This window comes from Oncorhynchus nerka, linkage group LG21 (assembly GCF_034236695.1).
Source record: "Oncorhynchus nerka isolate Pitt River linkage group LG21, Oner_Uvic_2.0, whole genome shotgun sequence".
Classification (NCBI taxonomy): domain Eukaryota; kingdom Metazoa; phylum Chordata; class Actinopteri; order Salmoniformes; family Salmonidae; genus Oncorhynchus; species Oncorhynchus nerka.
Window position 1 is genome coordinate 27,108,733 of NC_088416.1, and position 13,606 is coordinate 27,122,338.

General features: G+C 47.5%; 1 protein-coding gene across 2 annotated transcripts in view; it reads right to left on the reverse strand.

The window, feature by feature from the left end:
- LOC115104212 (inactive rhomboid protein 1-like) overlaps positions 1–7,670 on the reverse strand; it is a 51,418-nt gene extending 43,748 nt beyond the window's left edge. Inside the window, exon 1 of one of the 2 annotated variants that reach the window (XM_029625500.2) lies at positions 7,350–7,670. The gene's annotated coding sequence lies outside the window, so the exon portion shown is untranslated. The remainder of the gene's footprint in view (positions 1–7,349) is intronic. The other variant, XM_065006481.1, reaches the window with a different exon arrangement.
- Positions 7,671–13,606: the final 5,936 nt, after the last annotated feature.

Below are 13,606 nucleotides of genomic sequence, written 5' to 3' on the forward strand. Positions count from 1 at the left end.
AACTGTCCACTTGACAACCATTAAAAAAATCAGGCCTATATTTTATCTGTTTTGAGTGGCAGGATCTGAATTGGACTAGAGATTCTGACTTGTTGTGTAAACTCTGTGATATGAGATACTACACAGGTCAGGATCTGAATTAGACTAGAGATTCTGACTTGTTGTGTAAACTCTGTGATATGAGATACTACACAGGTCAGGATCTGAATTAGACTAGAGATTCTGACTTGTTGTGTAAACTCTGTGATATGAGATACTACACAGGTCAGGATCTGAATTAGACTAGAAATTCTGACTTGTATAAACTCTGTGATATGAGATACTACACAGGTCAGGATCTGAATTAGACTAGAGATTCTGACTTGTTGTGTAAACTCTGTGATATGAGATACTACACAGGTCAGGATCTGAATTGGACTAGAGATTCTGACTTGTTGTGTAAACTCTGTGATATGAGATACTACACAGGTCAGGATCTGAATTAGACTAGAGATTCTGACTTGTTGTGTAAACTCTGTGATATGAGATACTACACAGGTCAGGATCTGAATTAGACTAGAGATTCTGACTTGTTGTGTAAACTCTGTGATATGAGATATTACACAGGTCAGGATCTGAATTAGACTGGAGATTCCAACTTGTTGTGTAAACTCTGTGATATGAGATATTACACAGGAGCTGCACTATCCACATGCCAACAGCTATGGAACAATCCTTTGGACCCCTTCTTTTTATCTGTGAAAAAGAATAACACCCTTATAGTTTCTGTCTACAGACACAGAGCCAGAAGGTGAAAATACACAGAGCAGTTCCTCCTCCTTGGAGCTCTGGTCTGCTTGGTGGGAGCACCCACAACATTCCCATAGTCCTGAGAATGACGAGTGCCGCCGGGTAAACCAGTCTCAGACCAGACGCCACCCCATTGAGAACAACAACCAATGGAATCCGTAAAAACCCCAGCAGCAAGGACCATGCCCTAAATATCATCTCATCAGACTAAGCCCCACCTAAAATCAGCTTAAAACAAATAATAACATAAAACAATCTATATTAATCCCTATATTCAGTTAAAGCAAGTTCACATTCTGCCCTGTAGTCATAACAGGAGACATGGGTATTTGAGTTTCTTGGGATTCCTGACTGTGGATCCCAACATAGGCCATGGCTGAGTTTTGATAGATGAGGTGGTAACATGGGGACTAAGAGAGAGAGAGGAGCAGGCAGAATGGCTTGCTGGCAGACAGAGCCTTGGAGACCAGAGGTAGACCTGAAATAGCATTACATCACATCTGACTGTGTTTGCAGTCCCGTCTGTTGGCCGGGCCTAGCCTCTGCAGCACAGGCCCTACATGCCACCTCCAAGATGTAATGGGAGGGTTACAGTTAGCTGCTTCACGGCTGCTTTCCTGGGACACATAATCAAGGCCTGAACACTGACAGGAAACTCACAGACCAAAGCAATGTTCCATTTATCCATACACGGCCAAACTCAAGACACCCGAGGGAGGACCATGGCCACGCCAACTCCTCACACGATACAAAATGGTGGGGGGTTGGTTTTGATGAGGCTTTTTCATTGTGACTGTTGGGAACTAATGTGAAGGTTTGTGTATTTGCTTGCATGTATAGAAAGGCTTTCTGACAGTCTGACAGCATGGGGAAAACATCTTCCTGTTCACAAGTATTCCACATAAAGCGTAATCACCACGGCATATTCTCCACGGTTCATAGATTGACGCGACAAATTATTTTTGCAATGTCTGAAAAGAGTGGTCTGTTTTTGATTATCAAGCATTCCTGAAGCCTTGACACAATCTGACACAAACCCCAGGCCGACTACAAGCACATCAAAGTTATTGACGGTAGTGGTTGAGCAAGCACCAATGGGGCCCAGATCAAAGAGAGCGCATAGGCAGTAAATAAGGTGAAAGCACCAATTTGTAAGTCGCTCTGGATAAGAGCGTCTGCTAAATGACTTAAATGTAAATGTAAATGTAAATTGTTCTTCCCTCGCCATTATTCTTCAGTGCCACTATACCTGCCATGCTTGTAAAGCCCCGTCTATCTGTCTGCCGTAGTGGGAACACTCTTTACTGATCTGCTGAGCAAGAACACTCCGCTTATGTCACGTTCGTTATAAGGATCGGACCAAGGTGCGGCGTGGTGTGCGTACATTCTTATTTATTAAAAGAATGAACACAGGGCCTCCCGGGTGGCGCAGTGGTTAAGGATGCTGTACTGCAGCGCCAGCTGTGCCACCAGAGACTCTGGGTTTGCGCCCAGGCTCTGTCGTAACCGGCTGCGACCGGGAGGTCCGTGGGGCGACGCACAATTGGCCTAGCGTCGTCCGGGTTAGGCTGGTAGGGAAATCCTTGTCTCATCGCACACCAGCGAGTCCTGTGGCGGGCCAGGCGCAGTGCGCGCTAACCAAGGTTGCCAGGTGCACTGTGTTTCCTCCGGCACATTGGTGCGGCTGGCTTCCGGGTTGGATGGCGCTGTGTTAAGAAGCAGTGCGGCTTGGTTGGGTTGTGTATCGGAGGACGCATGACTTTCAACCTTTGTCTCTCCCGAGCCCATACGGGAGTTGTAGCGATGAGACAAGATAGTAGCTACTAAAACAATTGGATACCACGAAATTGGGGAGAAAAGGGGGTCAAATTTAAAAAATTAAAAATAAAAAGAATGAACACTGAACAAACTAACAAAATAACAAAACAAACTGTGAAGCTATACAAACGAGTGCTGACAGGCAACTACACATAGACAAGATCCCACAAACACCAAAGGGAAAATGGCTACCTAAATATGATCCCCAATCAGACACAACGATAAACAGCTGCCTCTGGTTGGGAACCATATCAGGTCACCATAGACATACAAATCACCTAGACCTACAAAAACTCTAGACATACAAAAAAAACTAGACAATACAAAAACTAGGGTACCCACCCTAGTCACACCCCGACCTAACCAAAATATAAAGAAAACAGAGATATCTCAGGTCAGGGCGTGACAGCTTATTGTTTCTAAAGCTGTTCACCAAGTTGGTTGACATGTTTAACTGCAAGACAAGAGATACTGTTGCTTTGCCCTATATTTTACAACTGCAAGCATGCTTCCACAAACACAGGACTCCTCAATTGAGATATGGATACACATACATACTCTACAATTAACCCAAAAGGGTAAAGAATTTTCAACCACAGATATACCTGTAGTTGAAAATGTCTTCTCTTCAACAATTGATATTACTTTGATTAATACTAACACTATAATTACAAATAAGAGAGCAATTATAATTAGCTATTACATCATCCCAATGGCATTATAGCACGCCATAGTCATCACTACATGATTATAATCTCTGGGTCTCACATGATGTAGCGAGGCCTTTTGAAGCCGCAGCAGCCAGCCTGGGGTGATTTAGAAAAGTATGTGCTCAGCACACACACACACACACACACACACACTAGAGGTCGACCGATTAATCGGAATGGCCGATTAATTAGGGCCGATTAGGGTCGATTGTATTTTTGGACACCGATTTTGCCGATTTGTAAAAGAACAAACATTTTTACACCTTAATTTCATCTTTATTTAACTAGGCAAGTCAGTTAAGAACACATTCTTATTTTCAATGATGGCCTAGGAACGGTGGGTTAACTGCCTCGTTCAGGAGCAGATGACAGATTTTCACCTTGTCAGCTCGGGGGATCCAATCTTGCAAACTTACAGTTAACTAGTCCAATGCAATAACGACCTGCCTCTTGTTGCACTCCACAAGGATACTGCCTGTTACGCGAATGCAGTAAGCCATGGTAAGTTGCTAGCTAGCATTAAACTTATCTTACAAAAACAATCAATCATAATCACTAGTTAACTACACATGGTTCATGATATTACTAGATATTATCTAGCATATCCTGCGTTGCGTATAATCTGACTGAGCATACAAGTATCTAAGTATCTAACTGAGCAGTGGTAGGCAGAAGCAGGCGCGTAAACATTCACTCAAACAGCACTTTCCTGCCTTTTGCCAGCAGCTCTTCGTTGTGCATCAAGCATTGCGCTGTTTATGACTTCAAGCCTATCAACACCCGAGATGAGGCTGGTGTAACCGAAGTGAAATGGCTGGCTAGTTAGCGCGCGCTAATAGCGTTTCAAACGTCCCTCGCTCTGAGACTTGCAGTGGTTGTTTCCCTTGCTCTGCATGGGTAATGCTGCTTCGAGGGTGGCTGTTGTCGTTGTGTTCAAGGTTCGCTGCCCAGGGAGGAGCGAGGAGAGGGACGGAAGCTATACTGTTACACTGGCAATACTAAAGTTCCTATAAGAACATCCAATAGTCAAAGGTTAATGAAATACAAATGGTATAGAGGGAAATAGTCCTATAATTCCTATAATAACTACAACCTAAAACCTCTTACCTGGGAATATTGAAGACTCATGTTAAAAGGAACCACCAGCTTTCATATGTTCTCATGTTCTGAGCAAGGAACTTAAACGTTAGCTTTCTTTCTTTTTTTCCTTTTTTTTTTTACCTTTATTTAACTAGGCAAGTCAGTTAAGAACAAATTCTTATTTTCAATGACGGCCTAGGAACAGTGGGTTAACTGCCTGTTCAAGGGCAGAACGACAGATTTGTACCTTGTCAGCTCGGGGGTCTTACATGGCACATATTGCACTTTGTTTTTGCATTATTTTAACCAAATTGAACATGTTTCATTATTTATTTGAGGCTAAATTGATTTTAATAATGTATTATATTAAGTTAAAAGAAGTGTTCATTCAGTATTGTTGTAATTGTCATTGTTACAAATACATTATTTTTTAAATCGGTGGATTAATCGGTGCCGGCTTTTTTTGGTCCTCCAATAATCGGGAATCGGCGTTGAAAAACCATAATCGGTCGACCACACACACACACACAAAGAGAACAAGAGAGAGACAGAGAGAGAGAGAGAGAGAGAGAAAGAGAGAGAGAGAAAGAGAGACAGAGACAGAGAGAGAGACAGAGAGAGACAGAGAGACAGAGAACTGTACAGAGGCTAGAATAAATGTTCTCTCCCATGGCCTTCAGGTAATGTAGTTTCATAACAAGACAGACTGGTCTTATAGACTAGATGTAACATAGTAAACGTATGATATGTTATGTTTGGTATGGTTACATAAGATAGAAGTTACTTAAGGCAAAAACGAAAGGAGGGTGGTTGGTCGGTGATAGGTAGGTGGGCCCAAAGGTTGCGCGTCGGTAACATATTTGTAACATATTGTACGTTTTGCAAATTCGTAAAATATTGTACGAAATGGATGATGGACATCCACAAATGAATACATACCATATGCAATGTAACATATCATACTAAATAGAGTGTCTTGGGTTTACGTACAGAATCATACGAAATGCTCTGAGACCACGTTAAACAAGAAGATCATTCCAGGAACTGCTTTTTTTTTCGTACCAAGGGGCTGCATCATCTCATCGACTGGACGGACCAGCAGAGGATCTGACATGACCATGACACATCTGAAGTCTGGTCAGCTTTTCATCATGATCATCATGAGGTGATTAGAACAAACACCTACACAGAACACAACCTCATGGCTGCCTTAGAAGGCCTTACATATGATAGAGATGCATGCACACTACCATGCTAGTGTCCTTAAGGGTAAAGATTTTAAAAAACAAGACCGAAACAAGTCTGGCACCGTCTGGTGGTTTCAAAACAGGACTCCTGAGGGTGAAACCGGTTCAACCCAGTAACCCAAGTGAAAACAACACCACATGGAGAGAGAGAGAGTGAGTGTTGCACACTTAGCTAGACTGATTGATAGATAGACAGATACTGCACCATGACTCATGTGGGCATGACTACAGTCCAGTGTGCCCCCTCAGCAACTCCCTGCTACACCCACATACCAACCAACCAACGCAGGCCTGGCTAGCCCCATTCCCACCTGCTCCATTCAATGCCAGCTCCAGAACCCCTCGGTTTTTCCAAGCAATACTCTCTCCCGATTGAACGGCACAGAAAATGCCACACACCTTCCTCCACACATGCCTCACACTGTACACACACACAGGCAACCCCCCCACATACTGTACACACACATACACACACACAGGCAACCCCCCACATACTGTACACACACATACACACACACACAGGCAACCCCCCCCCCCCCCCCACATACTGTACACACATACACACACACAGGCAACCCCCCCACTGTACACACACATACACACACACAGGCAACCCCCCCCCCCCCCCCCCCCCCACATACTGTACACACACACAGTCTCTTTCTCAGTGGAAACATTCCCTGTACCTCCAGTCCAGTTGGACCGGTTAGAGAGGATGAACATGACCGTCACTATCACACATCATGGCTCTGCCTGCTGTATCTGTGTCATGACATCAGCCCTCATGATGATCCTCTGGGTGGCCATGTGCTGCCTGCCTGGCCTGCTGCTCCTCTCACTTTGCCAAAATAACTCAGCACATTTGAATACATCTCTCATTCCTGTTGCAGACAGGGGGCTAGAGTACAGTGTCCATTGATCTGTGCTATATTGTGGAGTCTAAACAGTGGCATTACATTCACATGAAAAATGTTAACAAAGCAATCAATTACCTAATGATAGCTATCAATAGTTCATAACAGAATATTGATAATGGGCATCATGAACAATCCTTGGAGTACAAGGTACAGCCATAATCATTTTATTCCAATGATTTTTGCTTAGAAAACACCTGAACCCACTTATTCCAGGAGAAACATTATCAGAGGAGATCTGTTACATTCATCACCTGACAAAATACCTCAGGTGTAAGCCTGCGTAATAGCAGTCATATTATGTAGTAATACCTTGCTATGTGCTCCTTTACAGACCAGGCGGGTTACTATGCTACAAATGAACATGCCGGACTATCGTGAAGCCTATAGGCGCTCGCGGAAATGACAAACATTTATAGAATAGAAGCACTGGTATTGAGGTGATGACAAGCTGTCATTCACAATCACAAATATGCAAAACGTATGACAGGTCTTATATTGTATAGCGATACACGTAGATCTTTGCAACCTACAGCACAGATGCATGTGAACCAGGAAATTCAAAACAGGTTCCAATATCAAATAGTACAATTCGTTCGATACATTCCCTTTGGATCGAGTAGGCTATGGATCTCGGTGTAGGCTATCGATCATACTGTGCGTACACGAGACTGAGGGACAGATTGCCTATTCCGGATCGTCTTCTTAACATTCTATTTCTGATGTTTTAAATCCTATATAGCCTAGCACTCTAAACCCAGCATATTCATGTAGTATACAAATACACTTACCCTTATCAAAATCAAATCCTATGTTTCCCGTTGCGGAGAAAAAAATCTGGTTGTAAAGATTTCAGATCTCAGTTACTGAAATGTGATGTCACTTCATTCTGAGAAGGAAAAATAATAATTTATTTCGAGTCAAACAAGAGTCATTTTCTATATCCTGGAACTAGTGACAAAACGTTCAAACATTTCCAGATATGTCTATTGGGATCCTATTTTCACAGGCAGTGTCCAGCGCATTCCCACACCGCAAAGCTCAACAAGGGTAAGTTTTCTTCGGCCGGTAATTCAGTTTCACCGACCGAGAACCCCGCCCTTGAGCATAGGACAAGACTGTCAAACCCACCAGCCAATCGGTTTACATGGGCAGCCACTGCCGCGCTCGGCGCTAACCGGCTGACGCGCGTGACTAAGAAGAGATCGGGTTTAAAAATATTAAAGAGACAGGATCGTAACAAATCATGTACGCTCTCATTTGGCACTACTCAGACATTGGCCCATCCAGAGAAATCATATGACATGACATCATAGGACATACCTGACCAGTAGTGATCAATAAATAGTTTAATCATGTGTCAACTGTAACTGAAGGTTATTAGCATACTTATTAGTACACCCCTCTTCATACCTTTGTAGGCTAGTGATTTTGTAGTTAAAGTAAAGCCATGATCATTTCAACAGATCTGTTCAATATCTGTTCTTTATATCCCAGTCATAACATCTTTATTTGTAAAGCATGTTTCAAGCCTTAATCAAACTGAAATAAAACAATGGTCCTAAAATGTTAACGAATAACAGATGTGGACAGAATGACTCTGCGTAGACATGCATGGTCCCTTGTCTCAGGGGTCTCTGTTGTGAGAGCAGTCATGTGACGTTGTTTCACATCCTTTTCGATAACTGAACCTAGAAGCTGACTCAAACCACATCCTATCTGTGTTTGGTAAATTCCATGGACAAGTGCCTAGACACCTCTAAAAATAGATACATAAATGACTATCTTAGGCAGCCTGTCCTATAATAACCTACTGTAGCCTAATGAATTCCCACGATAATTGTATAGAATAACATCTGTACTGTCGACTGCGTAAGGTTCTAAAGTATTCTATCACTTGAGTTTTAGTTAGGCATTGATGGGCATACGAGCATGTCTTCGTGATTACTCACTCTACTCTCCAAGCCTCGTGTGCCTTCCTTTCCCAACCCACGGACCCTGTTCCCATACGCCACTCCATTTCCTCCTGAGAGAGACACATGAAAACCAGAAAAACACACAAGTTTGTTAGACAAAATTGGTCTTGTTCTTTCATATTTTTACAGCCCTGATTCAAATCAAATCAAATTGTATTTGTCAGATGCGCCGAATACAACAGGTGTAGACCTTACAGTGAAATGCTTACTTACAGGCCCTTAACCAACAATGCAGTTTTAAGAAAAATAAGAGTTTAGAAAATATTTCCTAAAATAAACTAAAGTAAAAAAAAATAAAAGGGCAACAATAAAATAACAATAACGAGGCTATATACAGGGGGTACCGGGGGTACAGGTTAGTCGAGGTAATTGGGGTAATATCTACATGTAAATAATCCAGGTAGCCATTTGATTAGATGTTCAGCAGTCTTATGGCTTGGGGGTAGAATCTGTTACGAAGCCTTTTGGACCTACACTTGGTGCTCTGGTACCACTTGCCATGCGGTAGCAGAGAGAACAGTCTATGACTAGGGTGGCTGGAGTCTTTGGGGATTTTTAGTGCCTTTCTCTGACACCGCCTGGTGTAGAGGTCCTGGATGGCAGGAGGCTTGGCCCCAATCATGTACTTGGCCGTACAAACTACCCTCTGTAGCGCATTGAGGCCGGAGGCCGAGCAGTAGCCATACCAGGCAGTGATGCAACCGGTCAGGATGCTCTCGAAGATGTAGCTGTATAAATCCTTTTGAGGATCTGCTGACCCATGCCAAATCTTTTCAGTCTCCTGAGGGGGAATAGGTTTTGTCGTGCCCTCTTCACGAATGTCTTGGTGTGTTTGGACCATGATAGTTTTTGGTGATGTGGACACCAAGGAACTTGAAGCTCTCAACCTGCTCCACTGCAGCCCCGTCGATGAGAATGGGGGCGTGCTCGGCCCTCCTTTTCTTGTAGTACATGTTCATGTCCTTTGTCTTGATCACGTTGAGGAAGAGGTTGTTGCACTGGCACCACACTGCCATGTCTTTGACCTCCCTATACGCTCTCATGAATGCATTTGTTTATAGAGATACTTCCATTTTCCTCCAAGAGTGGCTGAAACTCTTATGTAGACTCTTTTAAGCAGCCATGTGTTTTCCCTGTTTCCAGGTCGGATTTGTTTTTCATGTCAGCTGTTAACAATCTGTAGCAGACCATCACCTACAATTACAGTGTGGATCAAATGAACAACTTGATATTCAAAGTTCTCTCTGTTCTTTAATTCAATCCAAGGGAGGTTTTTGTCCTGGAATAGTTGTTTGGAGCTTCTAAGTGCTCCTCAGAGAACAAAGTCTGTTGGTTCTAATGTAAAGACCATTCAATTCCATGTTCTCAGTGAAAGCTCATATCCACTCTGGGCCTTTAGAGTGGGGAGTCTGATACGGGGGCAGGAGGTTCCAGAGATAATGACAGCCCTAGCAGGTTTCTGTAGATTGAGACTGCTGGGTAAAAACACTGACTCACTAGCTCCCAGAACTGACCACAAGACACACATGGCTGGTGTCACGCCAGGAGAGTGGCAATGAAACCTTGCAACACCTCGAAAGTTGCAATGACTACTGAACATTTTTGCCCTTTTCCGCCTATAAAGAAAAATGTTTAGTTCTGAAGAAAATGTCAGAAACATTGGCAAACATACTGTATGCTTCTGAGCCTCTATTAGCATTGTGCCGGCAGGTAGCCTAGCGGTTAAGAGCGTTGGGCCAGACACCGAAAGGTCACTGGATCGAATCCTTGGGAAAATTTGCCGTTTTGTCTTGATCAAGGAAGTTAACCCTCAACAATAACTACTCCCTGGGCACAGATGACGTGGACCTCGATTAAAACAGCCCACCACACCTCTCTGATTCAGAGGGGTTGGGTTAAATGCGGAAGACACATTTCAGTTGAATGCATTTAGTTGTGCTACTGACTAGGTATCCCCTTTCCCACTGTATATGTCCGGATATGTAACGGCTTTCTATATGTCCGGATATGTAACGGCTTTCTAATGGTGAAGGAGAGTCGGACCAAACTGCAGCGTGTATTGTGATTCATCTTTAATAAACAAACGTAACACACAAAAAAACACTAACACTACAAAACGAAAACCGAAAACAGCCTATACAAGTGTCTACTAACCTCTAACCAGGACATCAAGACACAATCACCCACAATACAACCAAAGAATATGGCTGCCTAAATATGGTTCCCAATCAGAGACAACGGTAAACACCTGCCTCTGATTGAGAACCACTTCAGACAGCCATAGACTCTCCTAGAACACCCCACTAAGCTACAATCCCACTATACACACATTCTAAAATCCCAAGACAAAACACACCACAATACAAAAACTCTATGCCACACCCTGGCCTGACCCAATACATGAAGAAAAACACAAAATACTTAGACCAGGGCGTGACAGAACCCCCCCCCCTAAGGTGCGGACTCCTGAACGCACCTCAAAACAAATAGGGAGGGTCCGGGTGGGCGTCTGTCCATGGTGGCGGTTCCGGCGCGGGACGTGGACCCCACTCAATTAATGTCTTAGTCCCCTCTCCTCGCGTCCCTGGATAGTCCACCCTCGCCGCCGACCATGGCCTAGTAGTCCTCACCCAGAAACCCACTGGATTGAGGAGCAGATCGGGACTGAGGGGCAGCTCGGGACTGAGGGGCAGCTCGGGACTGAGGGGCAGCTCGGGAGTGAGGGGAGCTCGGGAGTGAGGGGCAGCTCAGGCAGGTGAGGGATCTAAGATCCTGGCTGGCTGAGTGGAGGATCCTGGCTGACTGGGATCCTGGCTGACTGGCGGATCCTGGCTGACTGGCTGGTTGATGGATCTGGCAGATCCTGGCTGACTGGCGGATCCTGGCTGGCTGGTGGATCTGGCAGATCCTGGCTGACTGGCGGATCCTGGCTGACTGGCGGATCCTGGCTGACTGGCGGATCTGGCAGATCCTGGCGGATCTGGCGGATCCTGGCTGACTGGCGGATCCTGGCTGACTGGCGGATCTGGCAGATCCTGGCTGACTGGCAGATCCTGGCTGACTGGCGTATCCTGGCTGACAAGCGGATCTGGCAGATCCTGGCTGACTGGCGGATCCTGGCTGACTAGCGGTTCTGGCAGATCCTGGCCGACTGGCGGATCCTGGCTGACTAGCGGATCTGGCAGATCCTGGCTGACTGGCGGATCCTGGCTGACTAGCGGATCTGGCAGATCCTGGCTGACTGGCACTTCTGGCGGATCCTGGCAGACCCTTGCTGACTGGCGGATCCTGGCACACTGGCGGATCCTGGCTGAATGGCGGATCTAACTGATCCTGGCAGACTGGCGGCACTGGTGGCGCTGGGCAGACTGGCGGCGCTGGGCAGACTGGTAGCTCAGGCGGCGCTGGGCAGACTGGCGGCACTGGCGGCGCTGGGCAGACGGGTGGCTCAGACAGCGCTGGGCAGACTGGCGGCGCTGGGCAGACTGGCGGCGCTGGGCAGACTGGCGGCGCTGGGCAGACTGGCGGCGCTGGGCAGACTGGCGGCGCTGGGCAGACTGGGAGCACTGGCGGCGCTGGGCAGACTGGCGGTGCTGGGCAGACTGGCGGTGCTGGGCAGACTGGTAGCTCAGGCGGCGCTGGGCAGACTGGCGGCACTGGCGGCGCTGGGCAGACTGGCGGCGCTGGGCAGACTGGTAGCTCAGGCGGCGCTGGGCAGACTGGCGGCGCTGGGCAGACGGGTAGCTCAGGCGGCGCTGGGCAGACGGGTAGCTCAGGCGGCGCTGGGCAGACTGACAGCTCTGGATGCTTCATGCAGGCTGACAGCTCTGGCTGCGCTGAACAGAGGAGTACTGGTGCCTCTGGAATGAGGGGCTCTGGCGCCTCTGGCATGAGGGGCGGTAGCTCTGACGGCGCCGGACAGGCGGGACGCTCCGGCAGCGGCGCCGGACAGGCGGGACGCTCCGGCAGCGGCGCCGGACAGGCGGGACGCTCCGGCATCGGCGCCGGACAGGCGGGAGGCTCCGCAGCGGCGCCGGACAGGCGGGAGGCTCCGGCAGCGCGCCGGACAGGCGGGACGCTCCGGCAGCGGCGCCGGCAGGCGGGGCGCTCGGGGCGCCGGACAGGCGGGAGGCTCCGGCAGCGGCGCCGGACAGGCGGGACGCTCCGGCAGCGGCGCCGGACAGGCGGGAGGCTCCGGCAGCGGCGCCGGACAGGCGGGAGGCTCCGGACAGGCGGGACGCTCCGGCAGCGCTGGACAGGCGGGACACACTGTAGGCCTGATGCGTGGTGCTGGCACTGGTGGTAATGAACCGAGGACACGCACAGGAAGCCTGGTGCGGGGAGCTGCTACCGGAGGGCTGGGGTGTGGAGGTGGTACTGGATAGACCGGACCGTGCAGGCGCACTGGAGCTCTTGAGCACCGAGCCTGCCCAACCTTACCTGGCTCGATGCCCACTCTAGCCCGGCCGATACGAGGAGCTGGAATATACCGCACCGGGCTATGCACCCGCACTGGGGACACCGTGCGCACCACTGCATAACAAGGTGCCTGCCCGGTCTCTCTAGCCCCCGGTAACCACAGGAAGTTAGCGTAGGTCTCCTACCTAGCGTAGCCATACTCCCTGTGAGCCCCCAAGAAATTTTTGGGGCTGACTCTCAGGCTTCCATCCGCTCTGCCGTGCTAGCTCCTCATAATGCCGCCTCTCTGCTTTTGCTGCCTCCAGCTCGGCTTTGGGCGACAATAATCTCCAGGCTGATCCCAGGGTCCTTTACCGTCCAGTACCTCCTCCCATGTCCATTTCTCCAGGTAGTGCAATCTCTCCCACTGTAGCTGCTGCTGCTCCTGCTGCTGCTGCCTCTGTTGCTTCTCCTGTGGCTCCTGCCTGTTGACACGCTGCTTGGTCCTGTGGTGGGTGATTCTGTAATGGCTTTCTAATGGTGAAGGAGAGTCGGACCAAACTGCAGCGTGTCTATTGTGATTCATCTTTAATAAACAAACGTAACACACAACAAAACACTCACTACAAAACGAAAACAGCCTATACAAGTGTCTACTAACCTCTAACCAGGAC